This window comes from Micrasema longulum, unplaced genomic scaffold (assembly GCF_059751315.1).
Source record: "Micrasema longulum isolate JH-2025_06_02 unplaced genomic scaffold, ASM5975131v1 h1tg000112l, whole genome shotgun sequence".
NCBI lineage: Eukaryota > Metazoa > Arthropoda > Insecta > Trichoptera > Brachycentridae > Micrasema > Micrasema longulum.
Window position 1 is genome coordinate 785,741 of NW_028277318.1, and position 22,245 is coordinate 807,985.

Here is a 22,245-nt window from a genome sequence, read left to right on the forward strand (position 1 = left end):
ACTAAAATAGTTCAATAATTTTTTTTTTTTAAGTAATAACGAAGGCATAACTTTAATTAGAAATAAAGGAAAATGTCACAAAAATTAATGTGATTTAAAATGCTTGTATTTTTTTCAAAATAAAAAAAAATAAATTTAACTTCGGCCACTTTCAAGCTTCAATTTATTATCTTTAAATTATTTTAACAATTAATTTTTCAATACTTAGTCTTTATTGAGATACCAGTTACCTAAGTTTAGTCTAAATTTGAAATGGCGTAATCTGCTGATAAGTAATTATATTTTAGTTACATAAAATTTTTCAGTATATTTTTTAACATAACCTTTAAAAAATATTGTTTTTTTTTAATTTTTAATTTTTTAATTATTGCGATTAACAAAAAACGTTCGTTTTAAAATGGCAAAATCGTATGATTTCTTAATTTTGCGTTTGTTTTATCAGACTACAGCCTTAAGTAATTATTTACAATTAAGTACCCTAATGTAAATGTAATGACACAACATACATCAGAGTTTTACCAGGGCTGACTGTTTACTGCAAAATGCACATGTCAGGTTGTGCGGTCAGGTAGAATTAAAAAATCGTTTAAACTGGTCAAATACATAATTCACTTTTTTCATATTATGTATTAAGCAGAACTGATGTATGCATTATTTATTATTTGTCAAAGTAAAAAACATTTCAATTGTTGCGTAGATTTGATTATTTATTCGTTTCACAAAACTGCTTCAAAATTACTTTTCTATGGCTGTTTTCTGCATTAATATGTTCTGTTTATTGTTTTATTTCAATTCAACAGTCGTTTTGTTAAATTAATTATTTCTCCTGCCATAATTAAACCTTAAATTATATCAAGTATCTACAACACTTGGTTGCAGGCCTAATGGCATGGAATACTCTATAAAAAAGAGTGTAAAACTGTAAGAGTGAAGTGATATTTCAGAAAAACTTAAAACCCACTTATTCTCATAATCGTTTAAATAAATCCACAGCATGTGAAAACAATTTGAATTGTTTTAAAAATTTCAAATTATTGTTCAAAAGATCAATTTGTTAAGCGACCTTAAGGTATTTTATTTTAGAAATGGTGCTATAAAAGTTATCCATAATAATAATAACATAAAATTATTCATCAAAAAAATTGTTTTAATTAGTCACTCCTTTAGTCTTTTATTATTATATCGGTCAATTTCCTTTTTTTTGTATTTGTTTATGTGTATTATATCCATTTGTGGGTGAATTGAATCGCGCATTTAAATAAGGTTTTTGATATTTTTTTAAAAACTAGTATTTTTTATGATTTTTAATGATTACGTTTGTAAACTTTGTTGCCTTAACTATGTTAGAGAAAATACTGCCACCTCCATTTTTGTTTGTAAACTTTTTGTTTTTTTACTATATGATATGTTTATATTAACATCAGTTATATTCAAATGTGTTTTTTTTTCAAATGTAGAGACCAAGAGAACATTTTAAACGAAATTACAACAAATAAATCAATTACGTTTTCTCCTTCATTAATCTACAACAAATAACTTGTCTTTCTTTTTATTAATTTGGAAAAAAAATAATAAATTTATAGACAATTTATACCCTAATATAGTGTATGAGTCCAATGAAAGTTTTTCCCTACTACATAATACTTTTTTGTAGACATACTAATGAACAGATGAAAAAATAAAAATATTTACGGGTCAATAATAATATTTAAATAATAACATACGAGATTTTGAAATTAAATAACAATGATTGCGTTCGTTCATGAAAGCGTTAGAAGGGATGAAAAAGATAGGGAACGATTAGGATGAAATAGGAAAAAGGAGGGATTCTGTTGAGGAGATTACCTTTAAAATGCCCATTCATCGTGCCTTCATAGAACGCTTCACAAATATCGTAAGCAGCCATAGCAGCTTTATTATTTCGATTAAAAGCAAACAGGAGGTGTCGAGAATTTTCAATTTCGTTTACTTGACCTTCCATTCAGAAGGCTGCTAATCAAATAAAAAATGTGTAACGTAAAAGCGAAAACAATTTCTAGTTAAGCAAAAAGTTTTCTTTTGAATGACAAACTTTTACCGTTTTGTTTTACTCTTAACGTTATTTTTTTAATTTTCATAAAAACGGACAGAACTTATATTTACACCTAATACATTTTTCAAAATCATTAAGCATGGTATTACCGTACCACACATGAAGTATAAGGTACGTAAATAAGTTGAATTCTATACAAATAAGACAAACAATGCATAAAGCTATTTAATGCAGTTGTTATTATTAAAAATAACAACTAATAACGTACTAAAAATGTATTGATCCAACAAAAGAATTTTGTATTGTTTTATTTAGACAAACAAATTCTTGCAGATGGACTTTAACAAATGTAATATAACCCTTCAAGCCCGGCGTTTATAAAAAAATACACGAAATAAATCTTTATTTACGCCCATCCGAAATTCAAAAAGCTACGAAATTATTTCTTAATTACTAGTATTCGAAGTACGATAAAGTATATAATGCTTTTGTTGGTAGTCGTCATTACACATCAAAGTTTGTTTTTTATTTAAACAGCTTACTTCTGGCTAGTTTGTTCGTATTACAAATAATTAATGTCATACTTCTGAATAACATTAAAAGCTAGTTTTGAATACTTTTCACTAAAATTAATTTTAATTGACTTAACAAACACATAATGTCAGAAAATGTCACATGAGTAATAAATTTTACTGATTTATAATCAATTTCACAGCCAGTGCTCATGATTTTTATTTTGTTATTTATTTATCTATTCAAATGAAGATACATATTACAAAGAAATTTTTTTTTTATCCCTATTACTATGAGACCAACAGCCTGGTGTTGAGTTGGGATTTAACACAATACAAAGTGAAAGCAAGCATATTATAGAAAAAAACTAAAAATAAAAATTATTTAAAAAATAAATTAATTAATTAACATATGGACAACTGGCTTAATACTTCTTTATATAAATCTATGCAATGTCTCGCAGCCGTCTTCTGCAATTGTCTCTTCCCTTAAACTAAATCCAAACTTGTACACTTTTACTGAAAATGGCTTTTGTTTTGGAGAACTTTATATGTTCACCCAGGACATTGAACACTCTAGGGGCCACAAGGAGACATTTTTCTGAGCAAAAGTTTTACGTGTTTTTGGTATTAATTGTATTTAAATGTTCGAATAAAGAAACAATCTTCGAGAAGGGAATATGGAAGTCTAGGTATTAACAAGTCTAATGACCTATCATTAACTGGTATATATGGTCACTTTATTTCATTCTAAAAAAAAATTTCCTTCTGCTGGAATAATTTTTTCATTTAAATTCCAATAGCTCTCCAGGAAATTTCAGCTTTGTCTACAAACATTATAAATACTGATGGTTAAATATGTAAGAATAAAAACTCTTTTTTTAATAAAAAAAATGTTTTCGTTAGTATCGTGCGTTTACGTAAGTTATGTCTAAATTTTCTTAAATAAAGAGAACAAGAGGATATTAAAAAAAGTACGAAAAATTAGTCAATAAAGTATTCTTCTTCATTATTTTACAAAAAAAGTAGAAATAATCAAAAGCATCATCTAGGTACATTGCACAAATATTGCTTTGACAGCTTTATTCCTTGATTGAAATCGAAAATAAAGAGGTGTCTAAAATGCTCACTTTCGTCTTCTTGACATATTATTTTTAAGTCTTGTAATCAAATAAAATAATACAAGTAACGAAAAAACTAATTTAATAACTAAACTTTACCATTTCGATTGATTTTAAGTGATCATTTAAAAAAAAAAACTGATTCACCTTATGTTACCTTATAAGTACAAGCATAATAAAAAAATTTTTTTGGATTTACACGATAATTTCAGTTCTAAAAGGGTTGAAATAAAACAAAAATACGCTTAGTCTATTTGTTTAAAAATCGTCAACTGTAACAGCAAAGACGGTGTTTTACGAATATTAATTTATTTTCTGTTTAAATAAAAACAAAAAACAAATATTTCACTGTTTCCCGTTTTTGAAGAAGTGATTCTAGAATACTTAATGGCTGCATTTTTCTTTGACAAAGGCTTTGTGATCGTAAGCGAAATTGCAATGCATTGTTAAAATCGATTTTTCAGTTTGTAAAGAACTAAAATGTACAAAGGTTGCGCAGATAAGGTAAATAGTAGACACATTGTAGAGCTACAAGATATGCGAAGTATAAGAAGTTCATTTGCTATTCAAATGACATAAAATGAATTCAAAAGATTAACAATTTTTCAAATTAGATTTTTTATTTATTTTTGAAGTAATATCACATCGTACAAAAAAAAGTGATGTTATAAATGAGGGGTAACTAATAAATCATGTTTTTTTTTTTACTTCTCCTTGATCAAATCATAAAAATGGTATAAGTCAATAACTAAAACATATATATAAAAGTTTTATATATTTTTTTGCATTATTTTATTATTTACCTAAATATTTCTAGCTACAATATCTATACCTTTTGACGTTTGTTGAAGCACACCTGAACCGATAGTAATTATTATTTTAATTATTTTTATAATTATTTTTGTAGTCTCTGCCACTAAATTGCCACATTCTCCTTAAAACTAAAATTACTAACCGGCAATTTTCGTCACATTATTTTTTTCATGACGATCACTCTTGCCCATTATTCGATGTAAATGTATTAGACACAATGACGTATAATCAAATAGATATGTTACAAGTGCATAATAAATACCATTTTGTTTCATATAGATTAAAACTGGGATCATACGTCCGAGGTTTGCATCCCGCTCTTCCACAACTAGGTTCTTCTTTTTTTTATAGTGAATTATTTAAAATTTGTTGAAAATGAATCCGAATCGAAATATTTTGGTAAAACTTTAATGTATGTGTATGTGTATTTTTCTTACAACTCATTTTTTGAACCTTTCTTTTTCATTCTTTTTTATTTCATTAATTTACTTAAGGTTACTTTTCATTGGTACGTTTAATTTTAACTTTATTGATAAATTTTATTTTATTTTAGTTAAAATTGTATGTATTTATTCTGTAATATTTTTTTCTCGGTGTTTTTACTTTTATAAAAATATTTTAAAACATTTTATTTGGTTAAGGTGTTTTTTTTCTCCGTAATACGAGTATTATATTTTTGTAGCTTCAAAGCATCATAACAAAATAAATGTTTATTATTTTATGCGTGTAAAATATTATGCCTGTATTTTTTTATTTGGTTCTTAATTAAAACTATTGTCTTAAGCACCCGATAAAACCTATTCTTAAGAGGAAAAAAATGTTTAAATATCGTATATTTTTTAATAATGTATAGATTTTGTAATAATTGAATAATCCCTTTATGATAACACATAAGTTAATTGCCTTCCTTGGATATCTTTCTTACACAAATATTTGCAAACATATCCAGATTGGCTATTTTAAATGGAACTAGCATAAAAATAACTTATATACATCTATTCATCATATTTACATCACTCATTATACCAAGAAAATATTATGTCTTCATTTTCATCGTTTACTTATTGCTTTTTCTTTGCAAAATGTGGCCATATTAAAAAATCTACTTATTTATTTCAAAATTATAAACGGCTTACATTTTTACATACGTTTTATGAGTTTATATGCGGTCTTCGTGTTAAGAAATAAATTTAATGAACTATTTTCAAATGATTGCAAATTAAGATTGTACATTATCATTTTATTTTTTTAAATTCAGTAGATACTCTTAGTGAATTTTAAATGCTCATTTATTTTTTTAATTTGATGTAACGGGTAACATATAAATACGGTAGCGACATAGCGAGAAATCTCATAAATAGAGAGCTGTCTGATAAAAAGATAAAATCTTGGCTACTGTTCCACGTAAAGCAGTGGAAAATCTTGAAGCAGTAAACTAATGACATCTCTATCCACCAGGCCCTTTGTAATGGCTAGTACGACGGCCCTAGTACTTCGTAATGGACTCCTCACAAGGCGTCAAGAGCCAGAGGTGGGATGTTCAGGTATATAAAATGACCATCAAATGACGAATCCAATTAGACTCGACGCTATCCCGCAGAAATGTTACTCTAGTAGGTAAACGCGTGGACACTGAACTACTCAGAGTTATAATAAAGTTTTAAATTAGAAAATAGGATTGAAATTTTCTGAAAAAACATTCTACAACAAATTATAAAAAACACAGTAATTTAATACAATTAATTTTCTTTTTTATTTTGAAATCACGTATTTTTACATTTTGTAATTTTAAGGAAATAAATAACACGCACATTCTTCAAATTTTTCAATGAGGGTTTTTAAGATTTTTTATAATTAATGTATTGCAAAAAGAATGAAAAAATATAGAATTGACGATTGAAGTCTGGGAATTTGTAATGTATTAATGTCAATAGCTCCCAAGGGGGTTGAATTCAGTTCTTGTCTACAGGGATTTCGATTGACGCAAAATATTGTTTTTAATTATTATCAAACAAACAATTAGATGTCCAATGCTATTCTTTTCCAACCTTTATTATTTTATAAAAGCTAATAAACATCTCTTTAACAAAAAATTTGACGTTTTATTTTAGCACCGTGCACTGTTTATATATATATCAGCAAACAATGCAACTTATTTATTACAAAATTTTAAAAATCATAACCATTGAAAAATAACCCAAAATAAAACATTAAAAAAAAATCATATCATTTCATTCCTGTAATTATTTTCATGACTAAAAATTGTGTTGCTTTTAATTGAAAAAAATCTCTTATTGTTTTTATGTATATTTCATTTTTACTTTTTATGTTTATTCATTTACATATGTTTTTTTTTTTTCTTTTTAAAACTAGTATTTTAACCGTATCTTATTTTTAAAAAAAAATTATAAATGGTATATTCTGTAATTTATTTTTGTTCTTCAATTTTTATTATTATCGGTATGTTTTCCAATTTATATTTTTGTTTAATTTCTTAATTACTCATTTTATATATTATAATGTGTATTTGTGGTTCAATTTTTATTATTATCGGTATGTTTTATAATTTATAATAATTGTGTCTCATTTATTTACTATTAATGGCATATTTTCTAATCTATTTTTATGATTCAATTTTTATTATTATTACTTGCATGTTTTCTAATTTAAATTTATATTGATTTTTAATAATGTTATTATTATTCTTTGAATTTATTAAGCATCATTTAATGAAATAAAAAATAATAAAAAAACACATGAATAAAATAAGGTCCTTCCTAAACACAGGAATTTCCTAGCTAGTCGGGACCTGAAACAAATAAACTATGTACATTTTAAAACTGTGAAATGCTAAATAAATAAAAAAATAAATAAATAATTTAAAAAATGAGCTCATGTAAAAAAAAAAATTTTAAAAATCTAATTTTGAGTACGATAGATTATGATGAATAACTTGCAAACACATAGAAAAATGGAAACCATATACATTCAAATATTATTTATATAATCATTACATAAAAAAATAGTTTCAACATACCACATCAAGTTAAAATATTTATTTTTGTCATTTTTACTTTGAAACAAAGAAATTTAGTGGAAGTATTCAAAGCAAAATGATTAATTTAATCTAAAATTTATTCAATTTACTGCCATTTTTCCGTTTAATTTTATATAAAAACATGAAAAAATTGTTTAAATATACTACATCAGGTTATAACATTCATTTTTGTCAAATTTACTTTGGAACAAATAAATGCAGTCGATGTATTCAAAGCAAAATGATTCATTTCATCTAAGATTTATTCGATTTACTGCCGTTTTTCCGTTTAATTTTATAAAAAAAAGAATTGAATTAAAATAAGGTTCTAGTATTTGAAATTTTGCGCGTATCCATGTACGAAAGTTTTAAAGTTATAGGGCGACTGTTTATAGATCTTCGTGAATTGTTACGTAAAGTGTGCGAAATGAATTATCCACGACCTAATTACTTCGAATCTTTATTTTCAAACAAAATGGTGTCCATTACAGCTCGCCATTCAGTACTTTAGTGTAGTTCCGGGATGTTAGCGGGTACTTTCTTATAAACGATACGGATTTCTTTTTCTATTGACAATGACAAGAGGAACCGTAGCTAACTTGTATCAAAATGGACAATGCCCCCTTTGAGCGATCGTGTTTATAGCTCAGACACTGTAAAAACGTTTTTCATATAAAAAATAATTTTAACAAAACTGTAAAAGCGACGAATCAATAGACACATTTTATCTTTGTCAAAGCGTTCAACGTTGCATTTTCTAAAATCACTGCAAAAATAATTGATATTTTTTATTATTTCAATATATTGATTCGTTTTTTAGGTAACAAATCATTGTAAAACAAGCTATTTAAAATATTTTAGTTTCATAAAATTTGTAAGAAAACTTACGTTTATATCAAAGAACGCACAGATACACTTTTAAATTTTTTTGACAATCTATTCTTTAAACATAAAAATGAAAAAAGTCGTAGGCACTGAAATTGCCTGGATTTCTACATTCCCCTAAAAAGGGTTATCTAAAGAGTAGGAATATTCTTAGTGTTTTAAAATAAATTTATTAAACAAGCAACTTTATTTTTAAATGTTCTATTGTTTACCATAATTAACTGTTCAATCAATTTAAAAGTACCTATGACAGAGAAAAAAAACATTGTGTAATAATTTACAACAAAAATTCATCTGGTCTTAACACTTTGCTGGAAAACGCTTTTTTGTCTATTAATTTGAAATACCAAAACGGTATAAAATATATTTCTGGTTTAAAAAACTACATTTAAAATCTGCAATATTTGTGTTATTTTCATCCACAGGACTCATTTATATAACACTGTTTTTAGTTTGTTATCTAAAAACTCACATATTAGTTTTGTTGTTTCGGTTTCATTTTTGCCGCGCGTTGATATCCAGAGCACATACGAAAAAAAAAACAAATAACTTTCAATGAAATTTAAGCGCCTTTCCTTAGATGACTTTTTTTACATCTTTACAAATGATAATACGTACTCGTTAAAATGAATAATGAAAACAAATATATTTACGTTTTAAGAATGTTAATTTATAAGTTCTACAATAAAGCATTTAGTATCATGGGAAACACTGACCTATGTTAACAGGAACAACCGTTAGATTCCCGTGACGTGACAGGATGCGTGGCACGGGAAACAGGATATTTGTAAATATAACAGGACGCCTTGCGCAACACGCTTTAGTAACTGGATCACGAGTCAGGGATGCTTTTTCCTTCCACTCACTGAATAATAATTATACTTGTGTAATATATCCACGATAAATAAAATCAAAAGTGTTCACACACTCAATTGTAAGGCATTGTTTTAACTCGGAACAATAGAGCTCTGGTTGATAACTGTGTCTTAACTTAGAAAAAACTACGCGTTTTAGTTTACAGATCTGTCACTTATTGCATCACCTCACGCGGAATTAAAAACCAATTGATTAATCGATGTTTTAAGATTGATACGTGTTTTATTCGATTTACCGCTATACCAAATTGAAGCAAATATCCGCCGGAAACAATCTTGATACTAAAATATTGTTGTTTCAGTATAACGCACTATTAAATAACTATTTTATACTAGGAGAACACTTTAGGGTAACAAATTTATAAATAGATATTCAATAAAAATTTAAGACACCTATTTTTTCTATTTATAAATATTTTAACTATTATTTAATGGTATATTTTGAATAATTTATCACAAAATGTATCTTTCGTCCGTAGAATATTTTTTCTTGTAAAAATGGAGCGTATTGTATACCTTAACACCAACATTGAAATAATGTTAATTAATCACACTCAATTGTTAATGTTCGTAAAAATGGTCACTCTAAGATTTTTTGTAAAAAATTCATCACTTTTGTATTAATATCCACAAAAATCACAAAAAATGAATTATTTAGCACTTTTCATATCACTTGTAGTTTTTTTTTTATACGGGGAGCGTAACAAAGTAAAGTGTCCCGAAAAAGTCTCGTGAGTTTTCTTGTGCGATCGACGCGGAGGACGCGTCACCCCCCTTGCAAGTCGCGCACCGGTCTGAAAGCGTTATCAGGCGCTCCTAACGGAAAAGCGCCGCCACCGCTAAGTCCGATCTAGTGAGAGTGGCCGTTATCGCGGCAATACACCTACTGGACCAATTCCATCTATCCGATAGAGAGACCCCCGGAAGACTGACTGAGGTTAACTAGAGCGGCGTGGTCCGCACAGCATCCCTGTCTGGCGGCCTCTGTCCCTCTCTCGCGATGATTCAATGAAATCGATATCGCGACATTCGACGCGCGGCCGCGCGGGAGAACGGACGTCGGAGGGAAAGGTCGCGCACGCTGCGCTGTGTAACTCGTTATACCGCGCAACTACTTACTCCTGTATCAAAACTGAACTGCCATCCAGCTAAAATTGCAGACGCTCACATTTATAAGAGATATTTCGCGTCATTTCGTATTTTTTTCTTTTACTACAAATAGTAAATTACAGGGACAGCAACACGTTATTTGAAAAAAAATAAAAATTAGCACTGGTCCATTTTGGGTCTTTAAATGTTTCTTATAATGTAAATAAAAATAATTTATGTATGATATCTTCGCAGTCTCAATCCTGGGGATTGATTTGCAGCAAAGTCCTGCATCTCGTCCTCCATTGCTTTCTATGCTCCTGCATCTCTTCAGTTCGACATATGAGGCGCAGTTTAAATCTTCGCACACTTGCTCCAAATATTCCCGTCGGAGGCACCCTCTATAATTTGTCCCCCCAGCCTTTTCTTCTATGATGTTGTGCAGGAGACCCTCATGGCGCATAATGTGGCCAATCAATCAGGCTCGCTTCTCTGAGATAGTTTTGATAGGGTGCTTATCTTGTTCGATTCTGTTGAAAACCTTGTCATTAGTGATACGGTCTCTCCAGCAAATTCCTAATATTTCTCTGTAGCACCACATCTCGCTGGCCTCTAATCTATTTTTATATTTTTTGGTAAGGCACCATGTCTCACAACCGTACATCAATATACTCCATACATATGTTTTGGCAAATTGATTGCGGAGTTTAGTTGTATAATATGAGCAGAAATATTGAACAATTATCCAAATTTTTCGTGTATTTTACTTAAACATATGTATACCCTTACTTTTATTAAGACCGGCAAGTGTAAAAATTTTTCCATTATCTATCGCTAAGATTTCGAAAGTGTATTTTTGATATCAAAGGAATAAATGAAAGTTAAATATAAAAACGCCCAATTAAAAAAATTAGCAATTATATTTAAAAAAACATTATCTGTGTTTTAATTATTATATCTATTTATTTTCGTGTAAAAGATTTAAAAAAAATCGTTCTCATCAAACAACATTATTATTTTAAGATCACAAATATGGCTTCGAATATAAATCAGCACATAAATAAATTCCTCCGAGAAACCTTATTTATGTAATTCGATCCTTGCGGAGAATATCAGATTAACTTTCAATTGAAATTAATATTTGTTAATGTTATACTACTGTGGTACTAAATATTTCGGATCTTTGAATATTAATTAAATAGTTATTAAAATATAATGAATTGAAAAAAAAATAATTTAACAAAAAAGAATGCACTTTTATGGAAAAATAACTGAAATATATGGCGAAGTAAAAATTCAAGCGTGAATCGACATGAATGCGCGGTTGAACGAAACCCGAATTCCAAAGTTCAGAATTTTTTTCATATTTTTTCCAGAAACATCGCCGTACAATTTAATGCACTAACTTTTAAGAAAAAAAATTTAACATATAATTTTCCATATCACTGATTATCTCTTTTCCCGGTGTAGGAACATATATATTGATGATGTGATTATTAAGTTTAACAATAAAAATTTGCGATTTTTTTGCGAAGAAATTTACGTCGGAAATAACATTAAAATTATACACTTTTAAATAGTTAACTCCATCTTTTAAAACATGTTGTGCTTCTAAATATTCTTCTGTTTTTTCGTCTACAGAAAATTGAATTTACTTCTGTAAATTAGGTATTCAATAATTCTTCTTTTTCTTTTTTAAGTCGTATTATTTATAGGTGTTCTAAAAGACAAAAAAGATGAATTAGGAAATCGAGTGTACATATTCGCCACCTATTACAGTGGTTGATGAATTTGCCAACCACGCTGGAGATCTCAGGTTCAATTCCTAGCTAAGTCAACGTAAAAACCGTTTTCCAAAGGTTCACTGAAATAATTCCTGATTTCTAGACTCGAACCTAAAGCCGTATGATAACTATCCTTACGTTCATGTAACAGACGATCGAAATGTTATGGGTTTAATTCACTAATGTAGTGTCTTACGTGCTGAAAGTAAAAATATGATAAATAACGACTCAGCTATTTTAGCCAGTGACCAGTTTATTTATTTGTGTATATATATTTTTTATATTAACGATATTTAAGTACACATTTATACATCTCTTTTTTCTTGAAAAAAATAGGTTAGTGTTTTAGATTTAAATATATATAAGATACATTATATACTTTTATTTTATTTAGTATTTGACTATTTTCTATTTCTTTAAAATGAAATAAAAACATATATCAGACATTTTCTAAGTGAAAACCAAATTCCTTCTATTAAACGCCTGCACAACACCCATTCTTCTCTACGGATGCAAATCGTGGCATCTCACAATGGCCTGAAACACTAAAATGTTTTAGGAATAGGTGTCTCAGATTAATCTTGAGTATATAGTGATTTGACTATGTAAGGAATGAAGTAACAAGAAAACGGACGCAGCAAATTCCGGTGACAAATGTCATCAAGCGGAGGCGATACGCTTGGCCATTTACTGCGGATGCCTCCTAAGTACCTTAACTATGCTTGCCTACTTTACAAGACATTAGGTTTTCAACGTCCTAGACGTCCGCTGCTGACTTTTTGTCGGCTTTTAATGTCAGAACTAAGGGACGTAAACCTGACTTAGGAGGACGCACAAGAGCTGGCAGCCGATAGAAATGCATGGTGAGAATAAGATTTAAATAACAAATTTTCAAACATAGGCAGAATTGAAAATTCACAATATTTTTTTCTGAGTTATTTATTTATTTATAATGACATGCTTGGAGGTTCTTTGTGGGCTTCGTATGCTCCAACTAGGGAGCGTACATGGAACGATGATGATGATTAATATGAAAAATGAGTTCAAGCATAAATTCAAAAAACATACTAAGGTTTTTGTACATACGGTTTAAAATATAAATTTTAAATAATTAAATACTCTTTAAATATAATTATAGGTACTCATTGTTGCTGAAATATTAATTATGGTCTCTTCGGTAACAACAAAGCAAACTTTTATATTCTCATGATTAATTTTGGAATCTAGAGTCATAAGTTATTGTTTTTGAAGACAGTTCTGTATTCAAAGTTCACTTGCACTTCGGTGCATGATTCACCGAACGCATCCAACCGTCGTAAACTTTAACGACGGAGGTACGCCGTTATATTGCGTTGTAACGTAGAGGCTTTTCGGGAATAAGTTGGGCAAGGTCGCGGTTGGGCATCACGACCTTATGCTTAAGATCACCGAACTTGTACGACGGTGCATCTTTATTCTTTATAGCCCGGTTTGCATTTAAAGTTCAATGTTGCGGTAATAAATATTAATATTCTTTTTCCCTTAATGTATTTTTGTTTGTTTTTTTACAATTTTTACTACATGTGAGAACTTCAATGATTCTGTTAATTTTCCAAGGAAGTATTGTGAACTTTGTATGACAAAATAAAATTAAGTAATTTTTTCAATGGCGATAGAATTAAACGTTTTTTTAGGAAAATATATTTTATTTTAATAAACTAAATGAAAATCAATTTACGGGTAACAAAATATATCCAAATTTGAATCAAAGTAGTAAAAGGGAGGTTTTTTAATAATAAGTCTCATATCTGCGTAATAAAACTTTACAAAACGCAAACTGCAAACTTTTTAATTTTACAAAATATTATTTAAGTCCAAAAACTATACATTCATATTTATATAAGACTTAATTAAAACTTACATATTTCTCCTTTCCACGTTTAAGTATTTTGAACACTTTTAAGATTACGATAATTTAAATTTTTACTTCAATATTTGAGTTCGTCCAAATGTTCGTAGACAAAAGACTGGATTTCCCCCTCTCGGGAGTCATTAAGATTAACAAATTTCAACAGGGACGGAGAATTCCTGAAATAAGGGAATGTGAAAGTCTAGGCATTTACAGGGCTTATGACCTGTTAGTGGCTGATTTAAGTAGCCACTTTACACACTGTGTATCATTCAACATTTTGCCTATGTTTGAACATCCATATTTCTTCAACTCTTCAATTTGTTGATTTCAAACCAGCTAATGACAGGTCATAAACCCTGCCTAGACTTCCATATTCCCTTATTTAAGGTATTCTCCATCCCTGTTGTAATTTGTTAAATTTTTACCATTAATAATTTTTTATAAAAAATAAATGTTTGTGTTTTTATGATATACTCAAATATTTCAATTTTGTGGCCTTTTTCTAATAGTAAATTATTTACGACTAATTGAAATATTTCAATTTCGTGTCCATTTTCAATGAGTCGTTTATAACTCACTATTAGAAACTGGAAATTAAGTTGTGGTAGAGGGGGGTGCGAACCTTGTACTTTTGATCCATGAGTGCACAACACGCTACGGGACAACAACCCGATTAATAATAGTTATTAAAGAAGTAAGTTGATATCAAAAAAATATTCTTAGTACAAAGAAAATACAATATTTGTAAATGAGAAAAATATTCACGCCGTTTTAAAAAATTATTATTTATCCAAAAAAAATATAATAAAACTGGATTGTGGTCCCGCGGCTCGTATCCTAGACTCAGAAGTCTGAGGTTTAAATTTCATTCTACTACAACCTAATTCCTGTGTTCTAATAGTGAGTTATTTTTGTTGAATATGTCCATCGAAATTGAAATATTTCGGAAAATCATAACAAATTAAAAAATATTTTTTTAAAACAAAATTTGAATAATATTGTATTTTGCAAACATAATAGTCGTTTACGTTTTGAATTAAAACATGAGTATTGAAATAAAAAAAACAAAAATTAAGTTTTCATAATCTAACAATGAAAAGTAGAGTTTTAAAGAAATACAACAACAACAACAACAACAAACCATCACGCCGTTTCCCCGTAGGGGTAGGCAGAGAGGATAGAACGCCATAACACTCTATCTTGGCATACAGACCTCGCTTCCTCTACATTCATACATCTTCTTATGCACGCACGCCGATTATTCCTACTTTTGACATGTCCATCTTCAAGTATTTGATGGACTTGATCGTGCCATGTCTTTCTCGGTCTTCCTCGTTTTCTGCATCCATCAAATCTTCCTCGTTGTTTGCATCCATTAAAGAAATACTCTAGTAAATAAAAGTTTCTACGGCGATAATTATAAAAAATGAAAAATACCTAATGTACTATGCTATCCAAGTACACGCAAAATATGTATCGAAACAAAACCAGGAATGTAATCCATCAAAATTGAACGTAAAAAAATAATATATCATTTGTTAATATATTTATATTTTAAAATAAAAGTTTCACATATATTAAAAAATAGAAATGTTAAACAATCTTGAAAATAAATTTAGTGTTAACTATAATAATAGCAATATAAAATTATTTTTTTTTACCCACGCTTTATACATTACTTACGAATCTAATGCAATCCAAAGACTCAGTATATTGATGAAAACGGTTTTGTGCTTTGTAGCGATAGTAATATTAATTGATCGTGTAATTTACTTCAAAGATTGATACATATTTAACATCTGGCGATGATTTCAGCTCATTTACAGTAATGAGTGATGATATTTAAGTCCTCAACTAAAATACTTGAGATAATTGCTTTTCAATTAACCAGTGAATCAAGCCACCATTGCAAAACGTTTTGTGCTCAGTCGGTGAGTTGTTTATTAATAAAGATATGCGTAGAAGTAATCAGACAAACTGTACCATTGGCTCCATGTTACCGTTATTAGAGGAACATCAATAATAGGAGTAATAAATCAAAGTATATAGCCTCAAGTATGATGAGAATTTATCATATTTGTTGGAAAGTGCTCCGGAAAATGGCTGGTTATTTAAAGCTTGTTTTTTTTAATGATAACTTAAAATACCTAAAAAAAGTAAACATTATTTTAACGAATATCATGGCAGATAATACATATAAATTGTATTTTTTGATATTTAATAAACTTTGCTTATGAGCCTGATACAGCGTTTTCAAATAAAATATTCTAGTATACCGACTAACTCAAACGGACTTTGTATATTTTTTTAAATTGAATCACCAATTTTGTGGTTATTTATTTTAGTAAAATAAATAAAACAACTTTGTTTTTAACCACAATTTTTTTTCCACCTACCGTTTTCTCGATTATCGAATTTTAATGTTCTTTTAGTTTACCGACATAATGCATAAAAATATATTAATGTATTAACATATTACAACAGAGATGAAGAACATTTAAGAGAAGGTAATGTAGAAGTCTAGGCATCTACAGGGCTTATGACCTGTCAATGGCTGGTTTAACTGGCCACTTTACACACTGGGTAACATTCAATATTCTGCCCGTATTTAAACATCTATATTCCTTCAATTTTTTCATCTGTTGATGTTTGAAAGAATTGAAGAAAAATATTTTTTTTACATAATTGAACAATTATTAAGTTGTCATTTACTTTTAAAACAAAATCCGGTTGTGTGCCAAAAACCTAAGGTATTTTTAATTATAATATCAAATCTTTATAAAATTCATATTTTTTTAGTACACTAAAAAACTCCGAAACCGGCTTTTTTTAAATGGTTCGATTTTATCAACTCACCAAAATGAACTTTCGACTATTTTTTTCACACTCGCTCTTACAAAAAATTAATCTTAGTTTATAATGGTAGCATTTGTGAATAAATATTTTTATAAATCATACCTAACGTCGTTTGTAAATCCGTGCTAACGTTATTATAAATGTTATTATAATCCCACCTCGCGCATGCGCAAGACATGCCTACCGAACATTCCGAAGCGTTTGCGGCCAATCAAAAGTCTTCACACAATGCGCAAGTAGGAGAGATCCACTCAGAAGCAAAACGAACAATCCGATCCTATTTGTGCCTTATTAGAACTTAACGCAAATCCAGTTATAAAACCCAGCCATAACAAGGAGAATCAAACCACCTAAGCAAAAACCACTTAGGATTTGTTTAAAATTGAAATAAAATCACACGATTAATTTTAGCTTTTTGATGCAGTGCCAATTTTGTTGATTTAAGTACAGTAATGACGCATTTGTCGTAATACAAACATGTGATGGCACTAGGCAAGATATTACGTTCAAACTTTAAAAACTAGTATTTCCATGGAATGAAAAAATGTTTTACGTCTTTGAAACAGTGTGCGTTGCTATATGAATAAACAATGTTTTTTTTACAAATTTTCATGTTTTATTAGCGTGGATTGTGATGTGTGAATTTTTAGTCGTACGGGCGCTTTAGACCATTTGGCCACTGGGTGCGAATGTTAGAAAGTCGGATGCGGTTTGTCGGACATCGGAGAGCCAATGAGAGGTTATATCGCAACTGAGGCGGCTTTTAACACGCAGAAGTCATTTGTTTAGCTTAGACACGCGTCGTTATAACAGATAGTCGCTTGTACATACATGAGTGCAGATCTACTATCATATCTCCAATTATCGTCCCAACTTTCAGATTAAGGAAGTTTTGTATTTTTTAAAATAATATTTTTATTATTTAAATAAGTTAAAATACATTTTTTCACATTCATCATCATCATCACTCCCCTTTACGCGCCTAATGGTGCATACGGCACTGTATTGGTACTCTTATTGCAGCTTGTCTTGATCATTTTATGTTGCATAAAGGTAAGATGATCAGTCTTACGCTTCACGATACGCCCTTTATTAAAGTGTAAAAACGCATTTCCCTTTCAAAACGTTAAGATACATATATACCTTGCTCATTGAATCCATTATATCTTACGGAGTGCGTGTCTGGGGTCTCACCTTCCAGTCTCATCTGGGTAAAATTTATGATATTCATTTGAGACTGTTGAGGGAGATTGTACCGGATAGCATTATCCGCGAGGCGAAACATATAGGCGAAGATCTATATTTTAAATTCTGTAATGTCCTGCCGGTAAAACAACTTTGTGACTACAAATTGTTTGTAGATCACTTTGTTGATCGGAATATGATAAAAGAGTTTCCCACACTCACAACACAAGATTAAAAACTAAGGGTTCCCCGTTTGCTCCCCGAATTACAAATTGCTTCGGAGAGCGAACATTAAAATGCGTTGTTCCAAGATTGTTCAATGATCTCCCACAAACCATCATTAACATGAAAGATCTTCAAATGAAAAAAAAAGAACTGAAAAAATATCTTCTAGATATTTTATAGTGCCTGTTTATAAATAAATTTGTAAAATATAAATAAAATAAATGTAATATAAACCTGTCATAAAAAAATATGTCCCACCGAAAAGTCTTTAGACTTAGTGGGTAACAAATTTTTGTATGTATTTTTTTAAAATTATAAAATAAACGCTGCTCTGCAGCACTGAAACTGAAACTGAAATAAATATTTTATGTCAACTATGCCGAGAATCAAACCCAAGACCTCTTACGTGGTAAGCAAACGCACTGACCACTACACCACGAGGCAAAAATTATTATTTTTTCACTTTAATTACATAAATATTACTTTGACCTCTTCATTTCTGCAGGATGCTAATTACACTAACATGCAAATCTCACTTTACACCTTCAGCATAGTAGTTACACAAAAATATGAAACCGATGTTAGTAGTTAACACTAGCATGCACTGATTTTGGTTTGATAAGTGTCCTGAAGAAAAAACGGGGGGGTCGCAAAACCGGTAGACATAAAAAAGTCGGTAATTAGATGGATACAATTATTTACTAACATTAAATTTAAGTTTTCTATCAGCGTATTGTTTTTTTTTTGTGCAACTACTTCTGCGAATTTGTTTGGTGAGATATTTTTTTCAATGATACGATTTTGAAAGAACCACGCTTAAAAATCGCAAAATGTCACTGAGGCATAATGAAATAGATGATGACGCTTCATAAAATGCAAATTTGAAATTGTATTCTAAAAGTTATCGAACAACATTTACGTGCAAAACGCGTAGTAGAGTAAAAGTCTTTATTCATTGCATCATTTACAATGTTTTTTGTATTTACTTTTTATCTTAAAATATTTTTTTTAAATGTATTTTTTTTCCACGCACATTTACCTTTTTACTGTTTATTTTGTTTTAACTACGGATTTTATTGGGTTTTAAATATGTTTATACTATGTCTTTTAATATGTATTTTATTTTTCCTACGAATTTTGCTGGATTTTTAATAATATGTTTTTAACCAGGTTTTTACTACATTTTTTACTATGCTTATGTTACATATATTTTATTATGTTTTTCAATTACCTTTTTTTCATTGTTTTTATGTATTGGTTACTGTTTTTTATATATTTTTTTGACTAGCTTAGAACAGGATAAATAACCCTAGTAAGATAGTAAAAGCAACTATGTATATGTTTATGTATGGAGTATGATAAATAAATAAAAAATAAACAAAAAACACTACTTCCCACCCAATACGAGATTAGCTCCGGAACCTATGTTTAAAGGAACACAAGTCAGGTGTTTAGTGCTGCAGCTAGTATTTACATAAATCTGTGGCTTTGATCTAAAATGGCCGATGTCGTAAATCTTAATATTAAAGGAGAGAAATTATTATGCCATTTTGTGGTGTTATCACTAATTGTTTGTCATCTTTGATGAAAAAATATTAGTAAAAAATATTGCAACACAAAACAATTCAATAATCAAGCTTTTTAATTGACATTGACCCTTCTTGTATACGGTGGCAAAAAAATGAATTCTGTCATTTTCATTTAATTTATTTAGAAACAATCTGATTTACAGGTTAAATATTTACGCATAGAGATTATTAAAAAAATATATTTAAATAGTATTGCATAAAATCCAAAATTATTTATTCATCCTTTTGTAATAAAAAAAGGGACGGTTTAAGCTGTATTAATGTTTAAGTAATCGAAACAATGTTATCCATATAAATTAAAATTGTGGCGGGCAACACGAACAGCCGTGAGGATGGCGGGTCCAAACCCTACTTTGGCCCGCAACGCGTAGTCCGCTGAACGTCAGCCTGGACAAGTCTACTAAGAACCGCACATCAAAAGAATTCGACACATTCAATCTTGATAGTTCGTGTTGCTTGACCACTAGCTCTTCACCGGTGCTTGCTATTGTAAATTCCTTCTGTTTAAAATAAAAGGATGTAATCCGTGTGTAACTACTAAATAAATAACTTCAATTATAATCCACCTTTCTCATTTAGCCTCAAATCAGCTAACGCGTGGATCGATCCCATAAAATAAAAGATAAATGGACAAAAAAGGAAATAGTGGGAAGAAAAAACAAGGAAAGTGGTGAAGAGTAGTGGAAGTTGAATGAAGAAAAGTAGAAGTGAAAAGTTGCATTTGATTTAATGACGAGAAAAAAATGTCGAAAAAAGACCAAACTTCTATTCTCTGTTATTCTAAATCAAGTTTGTTAGTTCTCTCCTGTACCTATTAAATGAAGTGTTAAATTTATCCTTACTTTAAAAACTATTGCTAAATATTTCACAGATATGAGGGATGGTAGAATGTTTCTGGTGATTAGTTTTAATGTTAGGAATATAGAAAACATCAGAGTTGGTCCGGAGAAGAAACGATAAACAAGTAAATGAACTAGTTCTGGGGAATTAATATTATTTTTTACAATTTTGTAAAACAGGATTTGATCACAGATACATAAAATCTCCTCTGTATGTTAGCTAATCAAGCTGATGAAATTTTAAAGAAGCTTACAATAAAGAAAATGTAAAAAAAATGTATTCTACTTGTTTCAGGAATTGTTGTAAACACTCTCAATTCAATTAATAATTTATTTATCAAAATGATACCCAATAGTAGTGCAATATTGTGCAATTATTATTAGAGGGAGGCATACGTTTGTAAACACGACATTGGTTCTTCTAGATCTAAGCCACCGATATATCAATGCAAAATGTTATGATTTCATTGCCTTTCATCAGAAAACAGTCTTAAAGGAATCACGTAAAATTCCTAATGCCAAATCATAAACCATAAGCCCTATAAACGCATAGACATCATTATTCCACTTTCAATTATGTTCTCTATCTATGTTATAATATCAGTCAAACCATAAACATAATTTGTTTGGTATTTATTGGTGGTAGGTTAAATCGTGACAGAGATTACTTATATCAGTTTTTAACCATAAACCAATTACATTTTTTACTTACGAAAAATGTAGATATGTACCAACTCGCGTAATTATTTAAACTAAAGTATGGAGATTATACGTATATAATACACTTTGATTGGTTTACTAATTGAATCATCTTGCTTCCGTAGATTAGTTATCTAATGAGTGATTATATGTTTATGGGAATAATTTGTTTAACATTTTGATGGGTTGGCAGACATGCGCACCGCGCACTGCGCACTGCGCACGACACTCACGAACAGCACGAAGTGTGCGCGCGCCCTCTGCACGTTTCCTAATTCATTAATACACTTACATGTCATGCAATAATCATAAACTGGCCATTTGTAAAATGGGTTATGTGGTTTTAAGCATCAGAAAGAGAGTTTTCATTTAAGTATGTTCAAAACATTTCCAATAATTATTTTATATTGCCCTGAGAAATTATACAGCTATGATCTGAAATCGATCGGAATTATAATTATGAATACCTACTTGAACAAAATTATTAGTAGGTAAACATTTTCCGCCTCGTGGTCAAATATTCGACGCGTTTGTCTACCATGCAAGAGGTCTCAGGTTCAATTCCGACATGAAATATGTTTTTATATTAAGAGGATCCAAAAGCCCGCCATCCACCCACAGCCATTAAAGAGTCGTTGGGGACTCTATATAAACTGCGCATACAAAAAAAATTACTTAATTATTTCTTTAACCAAACATCCTTATTAAATTTAAATATGATAATTTATTCTAAAATAACAAAAACAACTTTAGAGTGTCGTCGCTAAAATAAGCAGTAAGGTTTTTGTATTAGACAAACTGAATAAAATAGCA

The 22,245-nt window shown here is 29.4% G+C and overlaps 1 protein-coding gene across 1 annotated transcript in view; it reads right to left on the bottom strand.

Annotated features, from left to right (window-relative positions):
* LOC148284541 (uncharacterized) overlaps positions 1-10,200 on the bottom strand; it is a 230,953-nt gene extending 220,753 nt beyond the window's left edge. Inside the window, exon 1 of the mRNA XM_088238696.1 lies at positions 9,117-10,200. The gene's annotated coding sequence lies outside the window, so the exon portion shown is untranslated. The remainder of the gene's footprint in view (positions 1-9,116) is intronic.
* Positions 10,201-22,245: the final 12,045 nt, after the last annotated feature.